Source organism: Neodiprion lecontei, chromosome 4, assembly GCF_021901455.1.
Source record: "Neodiprion lecontei isolate iyNeoLeco1 chromosome 4, iyNeoLeco1.1, whole genome shotgun sequence".
Lineage (NCBI taxonomy): Eukaryota > Metazoa > Arthropoda > Insecta > Hymenoptera > Diprionidae > Neodiprion > Neodiprion lecontei.
This window is the reverse complement of record NC_060263.1, coordinates 8,368,571-8,396,251: the sequence shown is the minus strand read 5'-3', so window position 1 is coordinate 8,396,251 and position 27,681 is coordinate 8,368,571. Positions and strand designations below refer to the sequence as shown.

The 27,681-nt window shown below is 38.1% G+C and overlaps 1 long non-coding RNA gene across 1 annotated transcript; it reads right to left on the bottom strand.

The window, feature by feature from the left end:
- Positions 1 to 821: 821 nt before the first annotated feature.
- On the bottom strand, positions 822 to 26,305 carry LOC124293956. Its single transcript, XR_006903816.1, has 3 exons — positions 26,283 to 26,305; positions 26,102 to 26,161; positions 822 to 891 (listed from the first exon to the last, which is right to left on the bottom strand). It is a non-coding gene; the product is annotated as an uncharacterized LOC124293956 (long non-coding RNA).
- Positions 26,306 to 27,681: the final 1,376 nt, after the last annotated feature.

Below are 27,681 nucleotides of genomic sequence, written 5' to 3'. Positions count from 1 at the left end.
AAATTTTTTACACAAAAGTGAAGCAAGAGTTGAATTCTGTACAGCAAAGTGGAAATAATTTTGGGCGAATTTGATAACTAAATCAGAATGTTACGAAACTTTTTCCGCAGAAAACAAAACTGTTCATTGAATTTCTTAAACATATTCTCTGAACGTAATTTATTTGCAAATTTCGAAAAAATTGTTCTGGATTTGCTGTCCATTTATAGATATTTATCAATCGTACGCATGAGAAACTGGAGGAAAGAATAAAGCTATTCCATAACTACGAATTAATGACGGAATCAAGTTTAACTCTATTTGAATTTCTGATCTTTCGTTGAATATTCCTTAATCCAGTCGAACAATCGCTTGGCCAGTTCTTAATTTTACTAATCATGTTGATTCAAACTATTATTTCACAGCCAACAATTCAAGAATTGTAATCTTCTGGAATGATAAAATCCACATAAGAGACTAAATAGGTTAAACAATTTGTGAAAGAAGCAAATTCATTGTAATAAGAAAAATGTTCAGAAGATTTGAGTCTGATCCTTATAATTGGTTTCATTGAATTACCTTTACAATCGTGTCTTCAATGCTAAATGATATCATCGTACATCATACATAGTATTAAAGTTCCAAACCAAAGTTTGGATGTTCGGATGTTCGGAAAGTGACGTCACACAAATTTTTTTTTCTCTTGACGTCATCGATCTATAGTAATCAGCTAGCCGAATTCCTCAGTCTGGAAACAACCGCGCAGTAGAGCGGACGTAAGAGAATCGCGCTCCGCGAATTTCGAGTGCCAGGTTCTCCTACCTTCTGGATCTTGCGCTCCAGGTCCACTACCTGGTGAAACTCGACCTCCAGGACAAGCGCTCCGTAGTTTCTGCGCTCCAGGTCGTCCACCTGGTGGATCTCGACCTCCAGGACAAGTGCTCCGTAGTTTTGGCTGTTCAGATCCTTGATTGTAACGTGTAAACGAGAACAAAAGGAAACCTAATTTTCCGCATAAAGGTGATAATGCATTAAACATTTTAGTACACAGGAGGATCGAGAAAAAGAATTGCAAAAAAACTTTGTGGATTTATAAATTGCGCAGTGGACACGATTCAATAGAATTCGCAACTAACGAAAAGCGAGTTTAAAGATAATGTATGTCTAACAACTAGGTTTCTTTTTTTTCAAGGAACGGATGTCACTCTGTTGTAACATTCGAAGTATAAAACAATGGAGATATCATGATTAATATTTATTGATACATTATCCAACGCTATAATATTTAATTCTCGGTACGAGGAATGGCGCCCATTTATGATATTGTAGATAAAATTCAAAGTAACAATTATTTTTTGAAATTATTTTAATTATTTGCCAACTCTCGCTATCCAGGGATCAAAATATTAGTCACAATACTCCAAAATCTACCGGTCTCACAGTAACTTAAAATATTTAAATGAAATGAAACTTAACGACTCTGCGACTCCGTTTCTTTCCTACTTTGACAATCAGCAGACGATGAATCTTACTCAACGTTGCGTTCTTCGGTAAGAAATATCTGCGTTGTGTTTTCCGCATTGCGTCGGTAAAACAGCACGCAGCGGAGATAATTTTGAGTAGATTAATTGCAGCACTTAATAATACGGGAAAATGAATTGTTTGTATTCATTCTGGTGCATTATCGACGAACGTTTGCACTTACAATTTCAGATTCGTTAAGAGAATATAATAGAAGTTGAAGTTGTTAACGTTATCGTATCAAAATTACCGACTATTTTTCATTCTTTTAATGACTTTGAAGGAGTTTTTGTTGCGGTTCACTGAATTTCAGACGTTTCTAAACTTGCGAGATAACCATTTTTTCCGAACATGCATCGTTACTGCAAAAATTTCGACACGTCGAAGAGTAAACAGAGCGCCAGAATTCCGCTGCACTGATATTTTTTTAATCAACGATTTGAAAGATGTTGCTCATCAAAGTCTAAGACCCGTATGCAAAATCAAAATATTTTATCAAGCTAGATGAATTTTAATTTTGGATGGATATCTACTTTTCAATATTCATTATTATGATATTGTACATGAGTAGAAACTTACCGTTTTTATCTTATGTAAAGATATCTGATTCTCAAAAGAATCCATCGAAAAAGAAGAAAATCTGTCCACCTTCAAAGTACACGAAAGTCATGGCACTTCGAAATTTTTTAAATATTGCAAGTACACCATCCCCTTTTTTTATGGCAAGAGCACGCAAGCTCAAAATACTTAGCTTCAAATCTACCGTTTAATACCGTTGTATTATTTAAGGAATATTAACTGTGAATAAATTAACAAAAGATTCACATATTTTTCTTTTTAACATATGGTATTATCAACGTGGGTTAGTTTACTGAGACACATAGTGTAACAACTTGAATACGCCCGCCTAACTCAAAGTATAACTTGACTAATTTAGTAGGTAAGCCCGTAGGTGAAACCTTGGCCTTTGTGGTTACTTTGACGATTTCCGACTTCACAATTTCTCACTTTCACTCCTTTGACGGGGAACGAACCGTAAACACGTATCTGACCAGAGCAAATATGGAGTGTGCTTTTCGAAAAACTATAAACTATTAAACGTCAATCAAATAATGAAGGGGAAAGGGTTATAAAAGAAACTTTTTCATCGATGAAATTATTCAATATTCAATTTTAATCCTTGTAATAAGAATAGGAATTCCGTTACAGCAGATTCCTTTATAAATGAAATTGAATCACTGATACGTCAAAACGTCTTCTCACTAACAGTAAGCGTGTTTAGTCTCGTCCGATTTCCCGCATCTCTGCTTGTGAGTAACACCGCTGATCAGTCTCAATCCTCTTTTTCCAGCCTCAACAGATTCGCGCGCATACTCTAAATGCTCGTCACGTTATAATATGCATAACAGCGCTGTTCTTGGCTGCGTTAAATTCCACTCAAAATCAGCTATCTTTGTACGAGGTAAAAGCGGTACGTTTGTATTCAAACTATCACAAGTTATTCGTACGAAATCTCGCCAGAGCAATTGGTAGAAAAATTTCGTAGCATTACCGTGAAGTATCCCCCTTCAATACTATGAAACTTTTACAGCAATCATTTTTGTGTATAGTCTCATTTTCCCGAAATATTTGTTTATTTCAATTAAAATGGCACACCATCTAATATCTGGGTTATTTCTTCGTTTATTTATTCTGACGATTTGGCTTTTTATATTTCTCGTTTTAGAAAGAACCAACTCGCTACACAATTTAATGCTAGTTCTCAGACAAAATACGTGGAAACTAATATTTTAAGTAGAATGAGCTTCTTTTCTCAAATTTTCGTTATTCAATATCATCTTTGAATTGTATGCGTGATTTACTTTTGAATAAATTAAATTTATACTATTATTTTCAACATTTGACAGTCCAACATTGATTCGCTTTCGAGAAAAACTGTCTCTGTTAACACCATTATGATGTATACCATCATTCACGTTATTATAATTATTTCGTATGAATGAGAACCCCGAGAACTCATGACTCGAAAGGTACAGTCTAATGTCCCATATTTCTTGTCGGATCTATTATAACCGGGCAAAAGGAAATTAATTGCCATACAAGGCACTGACCTTGTGGTAACCTTTGTTACCTGGCCTAGAGTATTTCTTGGAATGAGTCTGAGGGATTCTAAAAGAGATCAGATAAGAGAGAAGCCACGACTTTTTGACCAAATCTCAAAAATTTACACCAACATGATGTACTAAAATGTATAAATGATATAAAACATTGCTCGCCTGGTCGCTTTCACTTCGTGTGTTACGGATACGGTGAAATTGTCGTTTTTATTGACAAAATTTGCCGCGCGATCAAGACGATTTCGACTATGTTGGAAATATTACAGCTGGTATATTTCTGCTCTCCGTGCATCGATCGTATCGATATAGAGCTTGAATAAAAGCTCTTAAAATCTAGAAAGGCACGAAATTTGATAAACGTCAAAATTCATCGCCTTCTTTCACTGTTTTAAAGAGGTACAAAGCGAGTTTTTGCATCGCTACATCTTCAAAGAATTTGCATCGCGAAACCGTCTTTAAACTGTGCAAGTATTATGCAGCGTTGAAAGATTCATGATGTGTCTGTGATGGAGCGTCGAATATCTCGGAGAATTGCTGCACTTTGCGGTGTTCATGAATTCAGTTAGAGTGTTCGAAGTAAGAATGTCGCGGCTTTTTGTTGAGCATAAAAGTGTGAAAAAGCGGTGCAGGACAAGTCGTGAAATTATTCGACCGTAAAGCTCTCCGAAGGTTTGAACCGACAAATTAGTCCTGGACGGGATTCTCGGAGTTCCCAACGCAACGATATTCTGTGGAATTATTGAAATTGGATTTTTGAGGAGATCTAGTTCCGTTGTTTTACGAGACGCACTAGCATAATTTCAGCGGACATTAGTGTTTACAAGCGATTTCAAATAATTTTGAGCGATTTCAACTAATTTATAGTGATTTATAGTAATTACAAGCGATTTTAAAGTGACTGCATTTCAAAGTGGTTTGCAGTTTCACGGGATTTCAAGTAATTTTTAGTGATTTCAACTGATTTCTATTGATTACAAGTGATTTTAAAGTGACTGCATTTCAAAGTGGTTTGCGATTTCACGGGATTTCAAGTAATTTTTAGTGATTTCAACTGATTTCTAGTGATTACAAGCGACTTTAAAATGACTGCATTTTAAAATGATTTGCGACCTCAACAAGTGAATACACGTGCGGTTTTTAAGAGTTTTCAAGTAATTTTGAGTTATCTTTACTGATTTCTAGTGATTAAAAGCGATATGAAAGTGACTGCATTTCAATGTCGTTTGTGATTTCAACAAGTGAATCCACGTGCGATTTCAAGGGATCTCGTTGGATTTCGTGCGATTATAAGGGATTTCAACTGATTTTCAGCGATTTCAAAGTGACTGCTTTCCGAAGTGGTTTGTGACTCCACCAAATGAATATATGTGCGATTTCACGCGATTTTAAGGGATTTCAGGCGATTTCTAGTGCTTTCAAGCGATTTTAAAATGACAGCTTTCTGTGATGGTTCGATATTTCAACAATTGAATACCTTCTTACGGATGCCTAATTATTTATATTTTTCGTTAGCCATAATATATTCGCGTGTTTTCAAGAAACAAGTGTTCGTCTTACTAGATTGCAATTCACTGAATTACAAGAGCAAACATAATCATGAGAGGTTGAGTTCCGGTAAAGTAGAATGGTAGTAATTATGAGATTTCTTGGTAAAACCAATTAAGGTGTATACTGCATAGTTATAGAGGGAGCTGCAAGCAGCGAACGCGATAATCTAACGAAGCGTATCATTCAAATATCTGGGATTTAACAGAGCGATAAATAGCGCCGCCCGCACGATTGTAATTGCGATAAATGGAATGATGTACAGCTGAATGCATCAAATCGCTACAAGTATCGGTTTCATTGGATACGGCATGTCGATCAATTTCAGAGCGCAAACGCTTCCTCCTACACAATGTAGTAATTGAGCCCCTTTCTTCCGGGAATCGACTTGTTACACAGTAGTTAAACAACACGTATTTTTCGACATGTGAATAAAACGCTTGCAGGGAACATTGACCTGTTTTGAATTTCGAAGAGAATCTCTATAATTAGAAATAAAAAGAATGAAACTTTTCGTTGGAAGTAAATGTAGATCAAATTCTTCACCGAATACTTACACAAAAGTTTCTGGTACGTACTTTCACACTTTTCAAACCTTCCCTCTAAATGAAAATATTACAACTTAACGAGGTAATGTTATCAGAGATTTATTTTCGTGGACGTAAAACTACAGTTAATTGGATCGTAGACAAGAATATTGACTTGAGATAATTTTCATAAATAATCAAAGATCGTGTTTTCACGTTTACAAAAATTTTTACAGCATCAATATGCTTCTGAAATTATTTTAAAAACTGATATCTGACCATTTGTGAGTAAGCCTAATGTGTAGATATACAAAGAAAACATTTCGAATGTCTAAGAGCAAAAATTAAAAAATAAATGTCATAAATCTACTTCAAGTTATACCTATTCACCAATTGATTATCTTTACGAACTTGGAAAAACAAGAAAATTATAATGCAGTATAAAAATTTGAACGAATATCGTTCCACTGATCCGTAATTCGGAGAAGAATTCTTATTTCTTGTAGAAAAAATGTGGCATACCGTTAACAGGAAATGTACGACGATTGCCGAAATAAATGTAAAAAAAAAAAACAAAAATTATACCCCCCATCCCATCGAATCCCATACGACGGAGACGGAAACGTTCCGAATACTAATCCGCTACAGCGCAACGATTTTCCGTGAGTGAAAATTCTCCGGCGAATTCTTCTTTCTGTTTTTTTTTTTTTTTTTTCATCTTTTTCTTTATTTCTTACCCTGCGTAGTTTTTTACGTCTCTGATAACACGCGTACGCCTCGATTTTCGTAAAATAAAAGAAAGGAGAGGGAAGAAAGAGGAAGAAATCTGCTACTCCCTAGCTTATACGTTCGGAAGCACCGGACTACCCCATTTTCTAGACCCATACTACAAATGTTGCCAAATATTTTCCTTTTTCTATTAGCCATTGACGGTTATTACCTTCGTTCTCCCGCCTCACTTTTCTACCAGCACCCCTCACCCCTCGCGACTCTCTCGCCAAGGCTTCTCTCTCTTTATCTTTCTCTCTCTTTCTCTTTTTTTCTTATTTCTCAACCGCTCTCCTCCCTTCCCTCGCTCCCTTACCTTATCTTGGCCGATTCGTTCTTTTTATCAACGACTTCCCACGAACAAGGAATTTCTTCCTTGTTCTCAGAACTGAGGATAATTAATTGAACTAACCAAAAGAAATCACATAAACGACCATCGCTCTTTTGTATACATACAACTGCAATGCAGGCTTTTCATCATCGATTATACGGCTTCCAAGTTGTCATCGTCTCTTTCTCCGGAAGCAAATTAGTCTTCTATCATCCAAGCTTTGCTGTAACCATTGCGATTAGTATGTTTCAAATCTTTGTATGGTCAAATATATTTCAAAATTTTATTTAGATTCCCATCCACGATTTTAATTTCACATCAATTGCTGCGACATCGAATAAACCTCAGCAACTTTCCGTTTGTCAGGAAAATTCAGACGATTTCAATAACGTGACCGGAATAGGATCCCTCTGTTTTTTAACTCGAAAATTGAGCTCAAGTAACGCGTTTAAAGACAATAACAAGAAATAACAAAAAAAACTTTCACCATTCCACACGGCGTGCGTACCAAAAAATGTAAGTATAGAATACCCTGGGGGATGAGAATGGGTCGAAATTCATCCCGTTGTTGGGGTGAAATCGGTATGCGTTGAAGGTAGGCGCCATTATCCGCGGGGGGATGATTTCACGTCTTAACGAAACGACCAAGGGACAGCGGCTTGGTGTATACACCTACGTATATCCGTGTATGTGCATAGCTATACAGGTTATACGGGTCGTTAAACGACAGAACCAGATTACTTTTCTTCTCCGCACGGTATAGTGGAAAATATTGTCTTTGGCTGACATGAGGGCTGGCTCAATATTAGAAACGAGGAGACAGGAGCCACTGCGAATGGCATAACTCTCGAGTGAATCGGCGATAAAACGCAGGAGTGGTAAGGACAGAGTCCTTCAAATCCTGTGTGTCCCTACATCCCTTTCCTAGAAGTTCCCTTGTATCGCGGCGACGCGACGGATGGAAGGATAGAAGGATGGATATCGGTCAGTTGACTGTCTAAAGGACTACGTCAGATTTTCCGGAGGCTACAAATTTTCATTCGTCCGCGACGTAATAACATGTTGCAGGGTGTGGAAGACTGGGAATTATATATTACCAAATATAAAAACTCTGCGTGGCATAGTTCTCGAGAACGGAGTTATTCAGTTTTGTATTTTTGCGAAGCCTCAATTTCACAGTGAATTTTTGCACTACTAAATTTTGGAAATGCCATAAAAGAAGCCTTCGTGAAAATATAACAGTAATGATGAATAATAGTAGTATTTTGAACCTCACTGTCGAAACTATTTTTCAAGCCATGTTTGTAAACGAATATGTGTCGTATTCGGCGATATAATTAATGGTCAAACTTCAAATTGCTGCTCTTTGTGCTTCAAAGGGAGCTACAGAATCATTTAAAAGTTTTGATGAGAAAAATTGCGACCTAAGGGGGTTTCTGAAGAATACCGTCGTTCAACATTATTTGAACCTATAGCTTGTATTCTTAGAAACTTGTGAAACGTAATTATCAATTCGATCTGAGTTAAATCGATCGGACTCTCTGAATGAAAAATTTGGAAAAATGACAGAAGTGTTTGAACAATCTCTACTAATAGTGAACATAAATAAAACAGCATTTCTGATGTATAGTAGAAATGAATCTGAATAAATTTGCCTAACATAAGTCAAAATATCAACGATCTGAGAAACGATTTTATAATTATAACGTTCAAGATGCGAAAAATCTGTTATATTTTTAATCGATTCTAATGCTTTGGACGCATTTGATCCAAAATATGATTGATACCAAACATCTGTTCGACCATACTTACACAAATCTATGTTCATATACTCTGGTGCTAATTGTTTGCATAAATTTGAAGATTCATCAACATGTCCCCGTAAAGTGTATAAGTGTGCGACTTCGACTGTATCATTTGATGTGAGTAGACTTTAAACCAGCTGCTTTAGGCTGGCCGTGAAAAAGTCCTAGAACTTCCCATTTTCACACTACAGATTCCAAGTTCACAGGAAAAAATATCAATATCCAATTCGATTTTCAAATTATAAACTCAGATTAGCGATTGACGATTTAAAAACCCTCAAGAAGCATAATGCATTAAATATTTCCATATTTTATTTTTTTTATTTTGAACCACTATAATGGATCCATAATTACAAATTTTGGAAGTCAGACATTGGATTCGTTATCAGTGACGCAAAAAACTGAACGGTACCAATTTTCATTCAAATCCATCCATCCATTCTTAAGATATCATTTGTATTTTATTTTCTTGACGTTGTCATTCACATAATTCAAAAAGTACTGAAATGATTAAAGACAAAATCTAATCGATTCTAAGCTTGGAAAACCCGCGTTGATTGAGACCAAAATCATTAAAATCCGGTAAGTCGTTCTCGAGATATCTTCGGACGAAAAATTGGTCAAATACATACACACAGGGGTACCCACATCTGAAAATGTTTGGAGGTGATTCTCTAAACTTTAAAACGTGAAGTTCTACGGAAAACTCAACTTCTCATTATCGGGGTGATTACAAAAACTACCTTTACTCTCTGAAAACAGAGAAACGAGAAGTTAAAGGTCTTGGTGTCAAAATTGACTAAAATTGAACAGTGCGAACTATCGTAGAACAATTTTGGATTAGATAAAAGTGTTAGATTGACACCAAATTATAGTCTGTAAAAGTGGGCATAGCATACTTCATACTATATATACCTGTTTCCAACGCCTGTCTAATTACCCCCTCAATTTCTGAGCCCTATCTAACCTCCAACTTTTAACACCGCCTCCGATTCTACAAAAATTCGTTACAATTTATAAGTTCCTTCGGCAATCACCGCGAGCTGCACAACTCGTGGAAGGATCGTTATAGCCCAGGTGATGGTGCCTCGAGGGCTTGAGGATTAACAATATAAACCCCCCTAAAATGAAGTTTTAAAAGTTGTGGAAGTGGGCTGGGGGCGCGGACGGCGCCAACGAACGACAGAAAACCGGACGCGACTGGTCAGAGCAAGCTACTCCCTTATCTGAAGGATCCTCGGGAAAATTGAGTAGTCTGCGGGTCGTCGAGCGAATCGAATGAACCTCGAGCCACGCGTTTGTTTCCGATTTCTGTTTACCGAGATTGCCAAAGCCAGACTAGAAGAGACACTTCCGCTATCGCCGATCGGAAACTTCGGGAGCTGTTTTCGTTTGCACTAAAGTTACATCCAATTCGGGCCGATTTGGATCCACAGCTCGTTCGCGGCGGTATAAACCCGCCCACATCCGCCTATCTGGCAGTAATTTTATTAGCTTTCGGTGAGTGCTAAGCGAGATCAAAACTGTCGAGTTATGTAAATAAAACAACTCGGAAACTGGTGGAAGATTCAATGAAAGTCGTTTATTTTAGTCGTTACAGAGACTGGGGCATATATCCCATGGAGACTAGAGTTCAGGAGTACAATTTTGGTACTTTTGATCCAACATAAAAAATCCGTTACAATAAGACTTGCCCTGGTTGACGCTGAACGGCGCTGATATCGCAAAGATCCAACGAGTGGTGGGGAAACTAGAGAGAGACGGATATGCGCATTCTTATCAGGATTCGTGGAAAATTTATAACAGGCTTGTGAGGTTATGTTGATTTTCAACTTCAATATATTTTTTTAATAAGGATCCACAATTGAAAAGAGTTATATTTTTCGCTTTCTTTGCTAAGTGATATACAATCAATTTAATTTCCTACCTCAATACAATGACGATAATTAGCACTTTTATCTAAAACAATTGACACGGATAGGCGTGCTTCGAACGCCTTATCCGAACGATATTCACTTCCATGTGAGGAGAAATTTCATTTCGGTCGCGATCGATGTTTATGTATATACTAGCTGGCCCTCTCGGCTTCATCCACATTCAAATTTAACGACCTAACCTAGAAACGAACCTAATCTAACCTTGGATTAAAAAAATTAATAATCGTGAACCATCATCTCGACAATACAAATATATTGTATGAACACAACCTCAATCGGCTAAGTCCCGCAACTTTTACAACAAGTTACTCGGTAATTAACAGATGCACAAAAGAATTATACCATTCTTACCAACTTTACTTTGGAACTTTACGATCACAGCGCTGCTTTGGATGAAATCCAAAACTCACGAATGATAAATTTTCGAGGACGAATTTTCCGTCAGCTCCCTGACAGAGGTTGGACTCTTTTACTCAAGTCTCCATGATATATCCCTTGGCGTCACACAGCAGCCATATTAATTTGGTAGATCGATACGGAGATCCAGCCGAGCAAAGTTGCATATCGAATATATCGGTATGCGATCAGTGCGCCATCTACCAGCAGCAGGGAAACGGCGTGTTGCGAGCTCGCGGAGTTTGAAAGCAAGTTCTCAGGCAGTTTGTAATTCTACTTCTTGAGATTTAACAAAAGCACAGTGCAGGTTTTTTTTAATTCATTTTCATCTATGAATCAGTACGACTGCTCGGGGTTTGTGGACGGCTCCAAGGATTGTGGCTTCTCTGCTACCGGGACAATAAAGCAAGCCCCGAATATTCAAGAATAATTATTACCCATTTGCTTTACGGGTAACCGCGTGTAATTAAGGTACATGTGGCACGTAGTTTGTAGTGTCACATTCTCCCTGAGCGACTCCAGTTTACTGTACATATGTATACCAGTTAGAGTCCTACTTTAGTACGGAGTAAGCCATTTAAGGATTGTTGTGTCTTCTGCACCGACTAATTGTCAGAAGCCAAACTTAACATCTCAGGTTTTGTTTGCAGCAACGTACATAGTGAGGATTCTAATTGTCAGTTAGATCTTCGGCGGTTGAAGATCCATTCCCACTGGCAGTTTCTTCTATACAATCGAAAATGGGCACAGAGATAGCATTTTTACAATCGATGACTCTTGCTTGTATCAAAAAGTTAGCTATTAAACTGGACATTTAGTAAATTGTAATCATATCGAAATACCACAATTGGAACTTGCAAGGAAACGGTCAGACTTCCGGAGTAAGGATCCTACTGAAAGTTCTAGGAGTGTGGAGCTTCTGATGTTGAGGTCCTTCAATTTGACCTTTTAACAATCAATTTAAAATACAATCAGATTGTAGAAAATTTGCAGTTTACACTTTACTATGAGTCTGAAATAATAATATATTTGTTGACAGTCTTTTTAAGACAGAGAGTTTCATTACTAAATAGACAACAAAGAAAATTAATAACTCAGGCAAAAATACACAACAGGTTTTGTTTAGTAGGACATTTCACTCAATAAACTACAATACAATTGATTTCAATTACGATGAAAACTGGCTTGAAGCATGAAACTACACAGTAAAATCTTTATATTTTGGGGCAATGAAACACTCCTAAAATTTTCAGCAGAATCCTTGATCCGGAAGTCTGATACTCTCATTCTGAGTGAAGTTTACTCCTCTAAAAGTATGGATTCTCGAGTTTTCCTCCAAAATTCGAGGTCTTCATAAGACTTCGAAAAATTTCTAAATATTTCAAGCTCCTCGAACAATAATTTTGTCACATTTCAAAGCTTTCGTGAAATTTTATGCGATCTGCAAGGTTTTCTCTGGAGATTTAAAGATTATTTTGAACTATTCATCAATCAAAATTTAACTTTTTAGTAAATGACATATTATATAAACACATCTGTGATGCAAATCAAAATCGAAGGATACCATTTTTTTTAAAACCAAGCCTAATTTGACATTGTAGTCGAGGTGTAGAAAAATTATTTTCTCTTTCATTATGTCAGTTTATAGAAGCAAGGTCTTGTCCAATCGATTGTCGACAGAGTGCGCACGAATCCAAAAAATTTTGGGTTACTTCAAGTCATCTCGTCTCCCTTGAAATCAATTCATACGACCTCAACTGACCTTGCGTGTGCTTCAAGTGGCCTCCGGGAAATCAACATGACTTTAGCTCGCTTTAGCTAGTCTGACAATGAAGTGACTTTGAGTCATTTTGACTTTGAGACCTCTAGTGACTTAAAGCTACTTAAATTAAGGCGGAACCATCACGAAAGGGCGAATTCTGCGAGCATCACAGTGGAACTGAAGTATCATTTGAACCGATTTAAACGTCGAAGAAAGTTGAATAGTAGGTACTTAATAATTTAGTTACTCGCTTTTTCTATAAAGAAAACTCGTTTGAAACTCAAACCATACGATTTTTACACAAATCACGCAACTTGATCTCACTTTTTAGCGTGGAAATTAAATATCTTTTTGTACCAACCACGCTCTGATGGTTTTCTAAAAAATTTGGAATCCTTGTAAAACACACAATGTGAACCTTGTTTTTGGCGATACCTATTGTCAAAAATCTTTCCCGTTATTCGACATAATTCAACCAAGACTTGTTCGTCTATTCACTGCATTGGATCCTGCGTTGAAATTTCAATTTCAAAATTCTTTTTTCGTATTGTAACGATCTTGCATTACGAAATGAAATATGGGATATAAAACGTTTTATTATTAATACGCGTTGCTATATTGCAGTTAAAAATTGGACTGTTATCACAACAATGTTGGTCGACGCAGATGCCTCGCTCTTCTTTTAACACATAAAAGCTTTTACGCCGTGTTTTATCTATGACGAATACTAGATCGGAAAGACGGTCCAAACCGGTGATTTTGCTCTTCATTATTATTCAGTCAACGAATCGGTCTGAAATATTTGCACAGATGTAAAAATACAATCATCCAGTTCCACTTTCTTCAAACATCACAAATGATTCACAAGAACGTCAAGTAAATTAAAGGCTTCGTCATCAAGTATCAACCGTAGGACTAATTCATCAGTTAGCAACGAACAAGCCGCCGTAAAGCAACTCAGCTCCTTCGGTTCACCCGGGATTATACAATGACTCCCGCTGTGCAGACATGCCATTAAACGATACTTACACATGACACACGCGAATTACTACAGTCTACAGAGCGAAAAGTCGGCAGAATTCGCTTGTTCGAAATTCAAGACACGGTTGCCATAAACGCGGCTCGTTTCAGTCATTAATAAGGTCTCCGCAGGTCAGCTCTTATGTACCAACCCACGCCGGGCGCAGACTAACACAGACCGTGTGTCTAGAGTGGTATAAGGACTCGTACACGCCGATATACGATCTTCCAGCACGTACAAGGAATTATGAAAGGTCGAACAAATTTTCGTCCTTCTTTATCCGTGAAATGTATGAAATTACGTTCGAAAAAGTTGAAATTGAGAAGCGGACTGCGCGTTGTCGTGTGACCGATTCAAGAGTGCTTGAAATAATCGGGATAACTTTTTATTCCAACCTTGAATCGATTTGAAACTTTTCGTAAAAGAATCGTGCTATTGTCAGGCAATGCGTTCTGGACAGTTAGGACCTAATAAATATCGTACAGATCTTACATCAATTTATTTCGCTGGGAGATGAGCTTGGAGGTTATGTTCTGCAAATTATTCTGTTATTAATTCGTGTAATAATTCATCGGTTCTGACTGACCAAACCTTACTTTCTAACATCGGAACGATAATACTAGAAAAAAAAATTCAAGTTAAATCGATCTCTTACAATAAAACTAAATAAAAAATCGTTTTAATTATCTTACGAAAACTTTCAAATCGATCACACAATCCCGTAGAGAAATGCTCATCATCCTCATACATGGAATGAAAAAAAAAATTACTTTCACCAATGGTACAGGTATGCTACTTCGGCAGGTGTGAAAAATAAAAGTTAGTACATTTTGTTTTAATTTTAGTATTTATTTTTTTCTCTCAGTTTTTGCATTTACGCTAGAAACATGAAGTGTCTTGTTGTCAAGTACATTTCAAACTTCCCGTGATAACTCGGCGTTCAATGACGGCGATTGATCGGACTTGATATTTTCCAGGATCGGATATTTTCTGGGATACGGTGTGACGGCTGTACTGCTGATCGTTCCGTCTCCTTCTGCTTCTCCTTCTCTTTCTTCTTCTCCTGATCCGCCTTCGCATTTCCTCCGGAGGTCCGTGCGGCGCCTGCAGCCCCTTTCATCCGCAGTGCAGTTTCTCCTGCGGCCGCGTCACAGATTACAAAGACAAATCGTTCCCAGGCGATGTCCGCTGGGCAAAACATGCAGGACCTTATCCTCGAGGACCACCTCTTCACGTTCACCCCACCACGCCCCTCCCCCGCCTCCTCCTCCTCCTTCTCCTACAGGCTGCACCTAGATACGCAGCTGAGAATTCCTGACTCGCCGGTGCTCGCCGACCCTTTTTAACGCGAGAAGAAGCTTCCGCAAACTGAAGGAAAGTTCGTTCCTTCCGGTCATGGTTGGACGACCCTTCGTTGAACCTGCAGGATTCCTATAATAATTTTCGTATTAAATAAAATTTGACTCCGTTATTCGTTTAACGATGAATGTTAGACGTGCGCATGCGTTTACTAAGTTTTTAACAACTTCCGTGTCGAACCGTTTTCTTATTTCAGCCTAACCGCAACTGCGGAAATGACGAAGCTGTGAAAATAAACTTTGTTTGGATTTGAAAAAAGTTTGAAAAAGCAATTAATTACTTTGCCGTCTTTCCGTTTTCTTTTCTTTCTTTTTTTAACTTTTCTCTGTAAACGCCTACAAAAATAAAGGTGAAAAATTGTATCTAATGGTTTGAAGTCTTCGTAATATATTTTCGACCAACATAAGTAATGTTTAATAACAACACTGTACGAGTAATACTGATTAAATTATGTTTTTTCGATTTTCCGTATTACTAGTCAAGACATTTAAATCGATTGTTAGAGGACACATTTGCGGCAAAAGGATCAATAGCCACAATTTTCAAGCTGCGATCGATGTGTCGACTGATTACTATTATAACTTTCTGAAAATTTCACTAGACTTCAACATAAAGTGTGCAATGAAAATAACGTAATTCTTTATCCCCATGTTTTATCGAACGAAGAGTAAAACTGACTTGAAATTTCGCGAGTTGCTAAAATACAGCTTACGCGTATTCGCGAGTTTTCCAAAAAAAAAATTCACATCTTTCGCGCACGTTCAAGCCCCTGAAGTACAAATGAGATGTCGGAAAAAATTTCGAAATCATCCAGAATTACCGTCAGTATGAGTGAGAAACACGTTCTCTATTTCCCTGAATTTTGCACGTCGTCGAAAGAGAAGGAAAAAAAATGAAGTAAAAAAGTAAAAAAAAAAAAAAAAAAAAAAAAAACAATGTTCACTTTACTCTATCTCACGCGTTTCACTGATGCAATAAATCCTCGATCGAATTCCGTGTATAGGTATTACTGCGGATAGAAAGCATACTTAGGGGGGGAAAAAAAAGGGGGATGAAGAAAAGGCGAGAGAAAAGGGCACCTTTTTAAAATTTCTTTTTCCCTCTTTCTAAAATTATCAGCCACTACGAATCCTCCCGCTTTTCACTTGGATCCGTCGACCCGTCGGTCCCTCCACGCACACATGCACACGCATGTGCTTTACTGACGTGATACACACATGCGCGTACCTACACTCGTCACCGCGTGAAGAAACTGGCTATAAAAGTGAACAGTTTTTATTGAATTCTCTGCAGGTTTTTTATGGGCACCCACCGGTTTAGCCTTGTATTCATTCACGCAGCTACCTTCGGACAGCTTTTCACTCGTAAAGCGCCGTGGAAGACCTCGAAAAAGTGTAAAAGCACAGCTTTCACGGTATCTAAAACCGAATACGATTCCGCTTCTCGCTGACACCTTTTGTGATATACAAATTCGTATTTACGACACGTTAAAACCCGGCCAGTCAAGTTACGAGTGTATTATCATTAACAACGGTATGACAATCTTTGACAAAATATTACCGATTGCACAAATCAAGCACGTGATGTTCACATCCTGAGTACTGTTTTTAAAGACGTTTGTTAAATGTGTTCAGAGTTCTATCCAGCAGGTTGAATCGCGTTTCATTTATCACTGTGAGAAAAACACGGTGCGGATTTCTTAAAGGGACCAACGACCTTCAAAAAATTAACGTATTCAAAGATCGATTCATTTCTTAATCAAAGTTCAATTGAAATGAAAAAATTATTGGACAAAAATTTCTTTAGCTATCAAAAACTTTACACAGAGTTAGTCCTGGTCCTATTCGTCCTTTCGACGTCACATATCTTTCGGTGAACCTTTTCTCACCTTTCACAGATAAAATAATAAAAATTTTGCGAGTAGTTATGATCGTGTTTCCAAATTTTCAATCTAAAAAAAATCACCCATTTGGAAATAATTTTGGACGATTCTTTTTGCGAATACCTCGTATCGACATGATAAGGATTACTATTCTGAAGGAAATTATCCATAAGTAAAGTTAAATCAGACAATTTGTGTTTATGGCAACATTTTTTTTTTTTTCCAAAAATTTGTAACTAATGAAATATCGAAAAATTTACCAATTGACAATTATCTCCTTTTACAATGGAGTGACAAAATGCGAATGGCCCAGGGTGAAAGAACTAACTAATCCATTTCTGATTTTACAAGAAATATAAATAGTCTCGGAACTATAATCTTGTATTCTTGCTTCTGCCTTCCTTCACACTCCGAATTGCACATCTAGCTCGACATTTCTCCTTTAACTTAAGAACAGCATATCTTTTTTCAATAAAGTAATACGGAAAATTTTCATGGAAACAGTAAGGTTTCGTATTTTTTCCGTAACAATTTTCACCACAATGCTAGTAGAAATTATTAATCTATTTTTTTAATCGTATATTTCCATAATTATTGCAATTTTCGGAGCAATATGACCGTATGTAAAATGTTGTTGTTAAAAACAGTATTTTTAATAACTGTTTCTTGTTGCATATTTCATGTCGAAAAGAGAATAAATTTCGTTTCAAACGCGTATAAGGACTGCACTGATAAAGAGGCAATCAAATTATTGTTTGACGAGGTTGAAGTTTGTAACGCGAATGTAACAAACTCTACTCCTTCAAAGCGCGCCTAAAATTGCAAGCTAATGGTTTTAATAGTCACCGTATTTCGTTACATGAACGCTACTCGCTTCCACTTCATAAATTTTGTACCTACTAATTGTTTGAACTGCTGCAGCGTCGGTGCCGTAACAAGCTTTAAATATCTACTTACAATTAGTTGATCTGAAGGAAGAGACGTGAAACACAATTAAATAACTAAACAAATGTACACATAGAAGTTTTCGTTCAAAGAGAAAAGAATGTACTACAATTAATTGAAAACGTGTTACAGAGAAAATCGACAAAAAACCAAACGAGCATCAAGTTTATTATTTTCATATAATAGTAATGATTCGTTTCCTTTCCCTCCAACATCCGCAGTAGGTACTTGAAACTAAATTTCATATTCATATTTTGTGAAAAATGACCGGTTATCCACATTTACAAAAGAATTCCACTTTCGGTGTGGGGTCGAAATTCCGAATTTGAAAAGTTCCGAAGGTTCCAAATTCAGAAAAACTAAAAGTTTATGAAGTATACGCTTTATAATAAAATCTAAATATTCGTTTTAATTGTTAAAAAAGCAAGTAGTGTACAATCAAACAAGATCAAAGTTATGAAAACGTGTAAACTAATTTGTCAAAATTGCGAAAGGTTATACATGAAAACCGAATGAAGAAACGAAGCGAAATTCTAATCGTAAGTTGTATGCTCATGATCAATTTTTTATCCATATGTATATTTTATTTATACACATAACGCGCATATTTATACACAAAATAATTTAAAAGATTTGATAATATTCTTATACCTTGTCGTCTGTCATATTAAAATGGTGACGAAGAAAATTTGATCGACGAAATTATTCAATATTTAATAGAAATCATTGTAACAGAAAACGGGGATTCCGTTACAGAATTTCGAGCCGTCGGGTTTTCGATCATTCGAAACTTTATGATTTCTTCACTTCAAGTTTCGCCACGAAATAATTCGGAAATAAATTTTTTCGGAACTTTTCAAATGCGGAACTTGTGACGATTCGTAGTGGAAATAGGAGAAGTGACAGAGAGAGAAAGAGAGAGAGAATTAATAGATCTACGTAGTTCAAGAATACAAGACGTGTCATAAGAGTGAGTTGAAGCGTTAATTCTGGCCAGGTAAAAATTTTAACTGACTACGGGACCGAGGATTACAAAGACTTCAATTTCAATATTTGTTATCAATTTTTAACATCGTCGCCGTCTTTTATACACGTATCTACATCTGACTCGAAAAACCTCTCTCGTCTCAATTTTATTTTACGGACAATTTTCTCCTCGCCCATCGTTTTATCTTTTTATTTATACATATGTGTGTTATTTGTTATTGATTACGTGTGTGTGTTTTTTTTTAAACTATGAAGCTAAGTTTGTTAGACCAGCGACGAGTAGTGTCCCTTTTATACTGTGACCATAAAATAACGAAAGTAAGAGAGGGTGTAGAAATAAAAGAAAAAAATCAAAGTTCCAAAAATCATCCCAAAAACTCAATTTCTCTTGGTGTCTGATTTCACGTGTTTGAATCTTTTTCTGCATTTCTATTGCGTAAATTTTAGAAGAAATTAAAATCGTTACAAACCTCAACCCCGCCCACTTTCGAAATCAGAGCGGAGAATAGCCGATGTATACCTCTAATGGAGGATTTATACATAAGTATAAATAAAGCACTCTAAGGGATACGCAGGTGATAGGTAAAAGGCCCTCGTCCATGGGCGAGAAGATAGGCGCCAAGCTCTCTCCTATAGGTGAGATTGGCTCGAGGAGTTCGGCCCTCGAATCGCACCAGCTTCAGGCCTCCTGCGTTATTGATGCTGTGTGACCCTCAGTGGAACGTGACCCTCCTCCCTTTTCCTTTTCCTTTTCCTTTTCCTTTTCCTCTTCCTTTTCCTCTCCTCGTCGATCCGCCGCCCCATCCCACTGACCACTCTCCTGGTTTCCATCCACTTCCACAGCCCTTCCCTTCTCTTCCCTTCGCTCACCTACTCTTCTCGTCCCTTCGCGCCTGGCTCACCTTCAAATTGGACTCGCGCCAGATGGTTCACTTGCATATTTATTCCAACTCCTGGAGGATATCTAACCGCCTCCACGAGCGGTCCCTGAAATGTATTCGCGAGGGCGGAATCAGTATTCGATAACGAGGTTCAACGACTGGATCTGATTTTTCGACCGTGAGATAAGTTCGAACCGATGGCGGGGGTTTTTAACAATTTCACTCTCACTTTCCGCAGCTTCTTCCATCTTTTTCTTTTCCACACATTTTACGATGCACACCCTGCAGTAGACAACTCGGACCTACGTTCGACAAGCGTAATCAACCGATTGGCAATTCGATTTCGATTCGGAGCTCAACGCGTATTATTACAATATCTGCTGAACAAACTCTGTTCAATGAATCAATGAAAGTTTATATTCGAGTAAATATTCGATCTCATTGAATATTACACTTCTCTGTGTACTTATCAGCAATCCGATTCTGTACATAACAATATCGCTTGAACTGTTTCGCGTGCTTTTGTAAAGTGGAAAAACATTAAGCTCATTGTATATTGATTACTGGTGAGAGACAAAACGGTCGTGAGAGTTTGTAAAGTGTCGCGTAAAATTTTAGCAATTTACAGAATTGTTGAAAACACTTTAGTGGAAAGTTCTTTTCGTTCAAATAAAAGGTGTGTGCATTTTAACTTATGCGTGATCTTTCCATCATTCTTCAAAATTTTCCGACTGAATATTCCTTCCCCCAGAAGGTTCGCCGTCCATTATTCGTATTGGACAAAAACACGAGGAATTCTGGTTTTAAATCTGACACCTCGTTGAGCAAACGTTGCTTCTTTCCTAGGAAAGTATCTTACCTTTCAGGCGGATCTTTATTTCCTTTTCGCTGTCTGACTCTTTCGGTCTCTCTGCTTTTCTTTTATTCCTTATGGGAGTTGAGACAATTACCCACGCTGAGCTCGGAAATTCTTGGTGTTTATATGACTCCTGGAAGACGGAGTGACGTCGTTAGTTCACTAAGTACGACGTCGGCACTTACGTAAATTTATCGAAGCATAAAAATTGGTGAGAAGAACTATGAATACGTCTACGAAAGCTTGTAAACTGATTGTGTTTGTATTTATAGTATTTTATAGTATTGTATTTATAAAAAGATCTTAGTAATATACGATTATAACAATTTGATAAATAACCGATGTCACACTCTGAAAATTCGAATTCCCCGTTGAAAAAATCTCAGCTTTCTCTCAGCAACAGAAGAAAAGTAAAATATTTAATGAACGCCCATCTTAGACGTAACATACAACGATCGTTTTTTCAGTGAATTTTTATTTATTTGTTTATTTTTTTTTTTTTGAACTTTAACAAACTTTTCAGATGCTACCACGGTGGAAATCCGCAAATTATTTTTTCCTGCAACACCCCGATATACGAATCGCGTTGTATATAGTAGACATATGTAAAACGTAAAGAATGAGCGCAATATTTACTCGAAGATACGTTACACATGCTACAGCCTAAGCCCACGACCTATTCGCTGCGGTTTACATTTCCACCGTAAGTATAAGATTTATTTATCGATATTCACAATATGGGACGTCGCTTTATTTTATGCGGAAACAACCCGCGAGTCTCTTCTTGAACACATTTTTTTCTCCAAATTCACCCGGATTTAGTGGTCATTTTTTCACTTGTAATCCATTATAGCACAGAAATAGGTAGAAAGGCTCTGCGATTTCATCTTGTCATCAAAACTTGTAATAACTTCGAATGCTTACACGCTTCATAATTTATTAATTCATTGCATTTATTATTAGTAGATTCTTCGAAGTTCATAAAAAAAATTATAAATTATAGAACCCAGTAATGCTGAGTCGAAGTTTCAGCTGAAATATAGACTTCGGAATGAAAAAAAGGAATCATACTAAGCAAGGACACTGAAAGTTTTGCCAGCAAATAAATATTTTTCAGAAAATCTGGGAAATTGATTTTACTCTGCATTTTATCTGATCCGATAACCTCGCCAAGAGTCCAGAAATTGAGACATTTTCCGGCAGAGCGTGTTGATTCGCCTTCCGAAAACTCGAATCGAAATTCGTACAGTTCACTATATAGTTGATTATATGATTATTGATCTAATATATGTGATGATTTGTGCTCTTGTAATTTTTTATATATTTTATCGAATTTCCAAAATAAATAATGCAATAAGTTACACGTGAATTTCGTTCATAACGTTTTATAATTTGACACATGATTATTTTTGGCAGGGATATCGCCTGTAGTGATTTCGTGTATCATTGGTTATCAAAATTCGCGCGTTACGCCTGACGCAGTTAACTTTTGTTGCATAAAACATGCCGTTGACTGGTTATGCGGGAGTCAGCTCGTTTGAAATTTCTCTCAAAATTTCTCCCAAGTTCCTCAAAGATTCACGCCGATGCAATTTAGCCAAGGCTTATGGGGGAACGGGAAATGGGAATGGGGAAATACGCAAGGAAACCCATTAACTCGTTAGCGTTTGCGTTCGAGGAGCGGACGCCTCCCCCTCAGAATGCTTCGTCTCCTCCACCGTCGATGTATTCGTTTGATCCTCGTGCCTTCAAAGGAAATGTTTGATGGGACCGATTCTGGCTGGGCATGGGGGACGAGGACAATTGTCCACCGAAATAGTGATTGTAGAAAAAAAAAATGCCCTCGGCTGCATTTTTGCACCTAATTTTTTTCATATCTCGCCTCAATTTTTGTCATGGCGTGAAAGCCAAGCGAAAAAACACACTGAGAGAAATTTTTAGTTCCGGTTACCGCTCAGTGCTTGACTATTTCAATTTTTTACCACAATCGAAAAACATAGTTCTAGGTACAAAGTGAAAATCAGTTTTGTAGCCGTTACCAGAAAGTCTAGTATCCGTATGCTATTCTTTCTCATTACGATCACTGTTACTATATTTTCTTGTAACTGTTGCGAAAATTTAATGCTTGTGCAAGAATAAATTGACGTTAAAGCCTTATTTAACTAAAAAAGTAGAGTAAACCGAACAAACTGATTTTGCGTTGCAATTACCAAAAAAGGATCAACATTAGAGCAAAATGGTTACTCGTAGGTACCTCGTTCTCTGTAATTCCAACAATATTCAAACAGTTTCTTCAACGATACCTGTTTTACTGAATTTTTCTAGTTACTGTAACAAATAAAAATTTTCTCAGTGCAGGTCGATTCATCCGACAATGATTTCTAATTGTTCTTGACCAGTGACTAAGAATTTTTGGTTCATCTAATTCCACCGCCTAACGGGTGATGAGTTTCACTATGATTCGGATAATTTGTCGTTCGTATGGAACTGCGTGAACTGATCTCCCATAATTACCGAGCTTTACGATCCCTAGTTTCGGAAGTATCCGGTCGTAAAGCTCCAATCCATCTTGGAACTGTCTTTCCTATAAGTTTGTAGCCATTTAGCAGCGGTCAAAAGCCTGAGAAGATCATATCCCCTTAAATCAGATTAATCCTCTTGCCTGTCCTAACTTTTGGAGATGTGATGGGACGGGAATGAATTTCGAGGGTCGCTTCGAGACTTTCGTCCGTTAATCCATTCGGAAAGAATAATTGCAAAAAATTGAGGAACGTTCTCACGGCAAAAAATTCATCCGTACTGACGGGAGTTTGAAGTTTTCAATCATGCCATGTAAAGTTTGACGGAAAAACAATTATTTACGTCACTGTCGGTTTCATTCTTATACACGGATTAGTGCAGATAATCTTCAAGTCAACTCGGCGTCTATCATTACTGAACAAGAAGTTGGCAACCCGATTTAATACAACCCACAGATAAATATACACGCTAGAAAAATTTCATTCTTTATACGTTATTTTGTCATCACGTTTGATTTTGAAAGTAGGTAGAGTTTGATTGAACATTTGTATAATTCGATTAACCAGGAAGATTGCATCTATTCAAAATCTGCACCTCATTTACAGAGACACCAGAAGTCAGAATATTCGACCAATCTCATCTGGAGACGGGCAGATCTGTGAAACGTTAATCGTAAGCACCTTTTCTTGAAGTGAGTTTCAACTTATGATATGAAAAAATAAAAATAAAACAATATAATATTTATCTTTTATTTGAATCAGTCTTGACAGAGATGTTACACGCCTATATAGTAATATAATGAATAGTAATTAATATTGAGTGTAAAATGTGTTACGATTCATGAAGCAAAAACATGAAAAATTTCATCTTGCTCTCAACCTACGGGAAAAATGAAATGTATAAGATAACCTTACATTTTACAATTGGCAGGTAAGAAACAACTATCTTCTGTATCATTACACAGCTCATGTACCCAATGACAACACAATTTACCCAGTCTGTATCCAGCCTGTAAGTGGTTCCACATACCGGGACAATCTCTTGAAAATCAACTGCGCATGCGCAAGTTTTATCGGCTATTCGCGCAGGCTGGCCATCCCAAGTTTCAGCTGTCAAACTATTTCTGGTGGCGATGTAGTTGACAAGAGGTGCTTGAAGGTAGTTGGGGGTGTTGGCGGTGGACGCGGTTACGCTTTCTCTCACGGGATTGATCGAGTAGATCGACATTTCTAAGTCGCAGTCGACAAGTAGTCTTATGTATTCACTTTGTGGCGACTCAATCTCAAGATTTCATACCGACACTACTTTGGCCGCTACGAATGTCGGTGCGAGCTCGTTAGATCGAGTCGATAGAGCAGAACCCTTCTACGCTCCTAGGCCCAGCTGGGCCCACTTGCCCGCCGAAAACTGGTCAAAAAAATTTACCCACGGGTATCCGTCTTCATGTTCTTCATTCAACGGCATAAGCATCAAATTCCCACCGTTCTTTGAAGAATTAACTTTCCGACTCAATAACAAATGATTTCCAAACCTTTCTGAGTCACTATCTCAATTATTCGAAATCTCATAACATTAACATTTATGACTATTCCAAAAACTTTTCATTTGCTCTCGCGATCTTGAATTTTTCTGGGCATAGAATTTAAACGCTGTTTAAGCTAGTCGCAAGTAAAATATCTACGTTGGAAGGATAAGCAGAATTCTTTTTCAGAAAGTGTTCGTATGGAATGAAATTCAGAGTAATTATAATACGTCACGGATGCGCTAATTTTGATCGGGATGAAATGGATGCTCCGTATGTGAGACAGTATTTAACGCAGTATCCTGATTTAAAGACCTCAAAAGGTCATTGACGGCGATTTTTTTTTTTTTGAAAGGGAGAGATAGAACGAAGCTTCTCATAACTTCAGGTGTATTTTGACACACATTTAAAGGTACGAGTGAAGATTTGTATCATCCAACTGTCGCAGAACGGCAGCTTTATTAGCTGACCCGTTAACTGGAAAATATATCTTTAGTCAACGGCTAACCATCGAAGGGCCTAGCTGCTTAAGACTGGATCCGACAGGAAAGATAAAGCGCGTATTTCTTGTCCCCAATGTGAAAACTGAAATCATTATTAATCATATATCATCATACATCATACATCATACATCATACATCATACATCATACATAGTATTGAAGTTAGGAACCAAAGTTTGAATGTTCGGATGTTTGGATCTTCAGAAAGTGACGTGTCGAAAATTTTTTTTCTCTTGACGTCATCGATCCACAGTAATCATCGACTATGATAATCAGCGAGCCGAATTACTCAGTCTGGAAACAACCGCGTGGTAGAGAAGACGTGTGAGAACGGCGCTCCGCAGATTTCGAGGACCGAGTTCTCTACCACCTGGATCCTGCGCTCCAGGTCCATTTCCTGGTGAAACTCGACTTCCAGAACAAGCGCTCCGTGGTTCCTGCGCTTCAGGTCCACTATTTGGTGAAACTTGACTTCCAGGACAAGCGCTCCATAGTTCCTACGCTCCATATCCGCTACCTGGTGAAACTCGACTTCCAAAACAAGGCCTCCGTGGTTCTTGCGCTCCAGGTCTGCTACCTGGTGAAACTCAACTTCAGGAATGAGCGCTCCGTAGGTTTTGCGCTCAAGGTCCACTACCTGGTGAAACTCGACTTCCAGGAGTAGCGTTCCATGGTTCCTGCGCTTCAGTTCCACTACCTGGTGAAACTCGACTTCCACGACAAGCGCTCCGTGGTATCTGCGCTCCAGGTCCGCTACCTGGTGAAACTCAACATCAGGGACCAGCGTTACGTAGGTTCCTGCGCTCCAAGATCACTAACTGGTGAAACTCAACTTCAGGGACCAGCGCTACGTAGGTTCTGCGCTCGAGGTCCACTACCTGGTGAAACTCGACTTCCAGGAGTAGCACTCCATAGTTTCTGCGCTCAAGGTCCACTACCTGGTGAAACTCGACTTCCACGACAAGCGCTCCGTGGTATCTGCGCTCCAGGTCCGCTACCTGGTGAAACTCAACGTCAGGGACCAGCGCTACGTAGGTTCCTGCGCTCCAAGATCACTAACTGGTGAAACTCAACTCCAGGGACTAGCGCTACGTAGGTTCTGCGCTCGAGGTCCACTACCTGGTGAAACTCGACTTCCAGGAGTAGCACTCCATAGTTTCTGCGCTCAAGGTCCACTGCTTGGTAAAACTTCACTTCCAGGACCAGCGCTCCGTTATGCTGGCTGCCCAGATCCTTGACCTGGTGACTTTGGACCTTCAGGACTAATTTTCCGTAGATTTATCTGTCGAGATCCTCCGCCAGGTGGATCTCGACCTCGAGGACAAGCGCTCCGTGGGTTTGGCTGTCCAGTTCCTTGACCTGGTGACGTTTGACTTTCAGGACTAATTTTCAAGTTTACGAGTTTGATTCACATCATGTTTCGTACTATCAAACCAATATGCATGATTCAGATAACACTTTGAATCCGAACAAAAAACCAAACTACCAGGATCAACAAATTGCAATTGGTAAGTAGTTCGCATAGTATACTTAGGAATCCAAGACAATAATCTCGTTCAGTTAGAATTTTACACATGCATGTAAGTATAACGTATTGTGATTCAATGACAACAAATTTCGTCAAAAAATACCACAGTACAATCAGATAAGTGCTTACAGATTTGAAACACGACGCACAGCAATTTTAGTTCTAACTATCCCTGGAAGTGAAGTTTTACCAGGCAATGGACCTTGAGCGCAGACACTATGGAGCGCTACTCCTGGAAGTCGAGTTTCACCAGTTAGTGGACCTCGAGCGCAGGAACCATGGAGCGCTACTCCTGGAAGTCGAGTTTCACTAGATAGCGAACCTGAAGCGCAGATACCACGGAGCGCTTGTCCTGGATGTCGAGTTTCACCAGGTAGCGGACCCGGAGCACAGGATCCAGGAGGTAGAGAACCCAGTACTCGAAATCTGCAGATCGCGATTCTCTTACGTCCTCTCTACTACGCAGTTGTTTCCAAACTGAGGAATTCGGCTAACCGATTTTCGACGATCACTGTAGATCGATGACGTCAAGAGAAAAAAAATTTTGGGTGACGTCACTTTCTGAACATCCGATCATATGACCATCCAAACTTTGGTTTTCAACTGAAATACCATGTATGATCTATGATCTATGATGTATGATCATAAGATGAATAATAATTTCAGTTTTTTCATTTCAGACAAGAAATACGCACATCATCTTTCCTGCCAATTCCAGACTCAAGCGGTTAGGCCCTTCGATGGTTAGCCGTTGACTAAAGATATATTTCCAGTTAACGGGTCAGCTAATAAAGCTGCCGTTCTGCGACAGTTGGATGATACAAATCTTCACTCGTACCTTTAAATGTATGTAACTTTGGTTCTTAACTTTAATACTATGTATGATGTATGATGTATGATGATATATGATTTACAATGATTTCAGTTTTCACATTGGGGACAAGAAATAGGCACTTTATCTTTCCTGTCGGATCCAATCTTAAGCAGCTC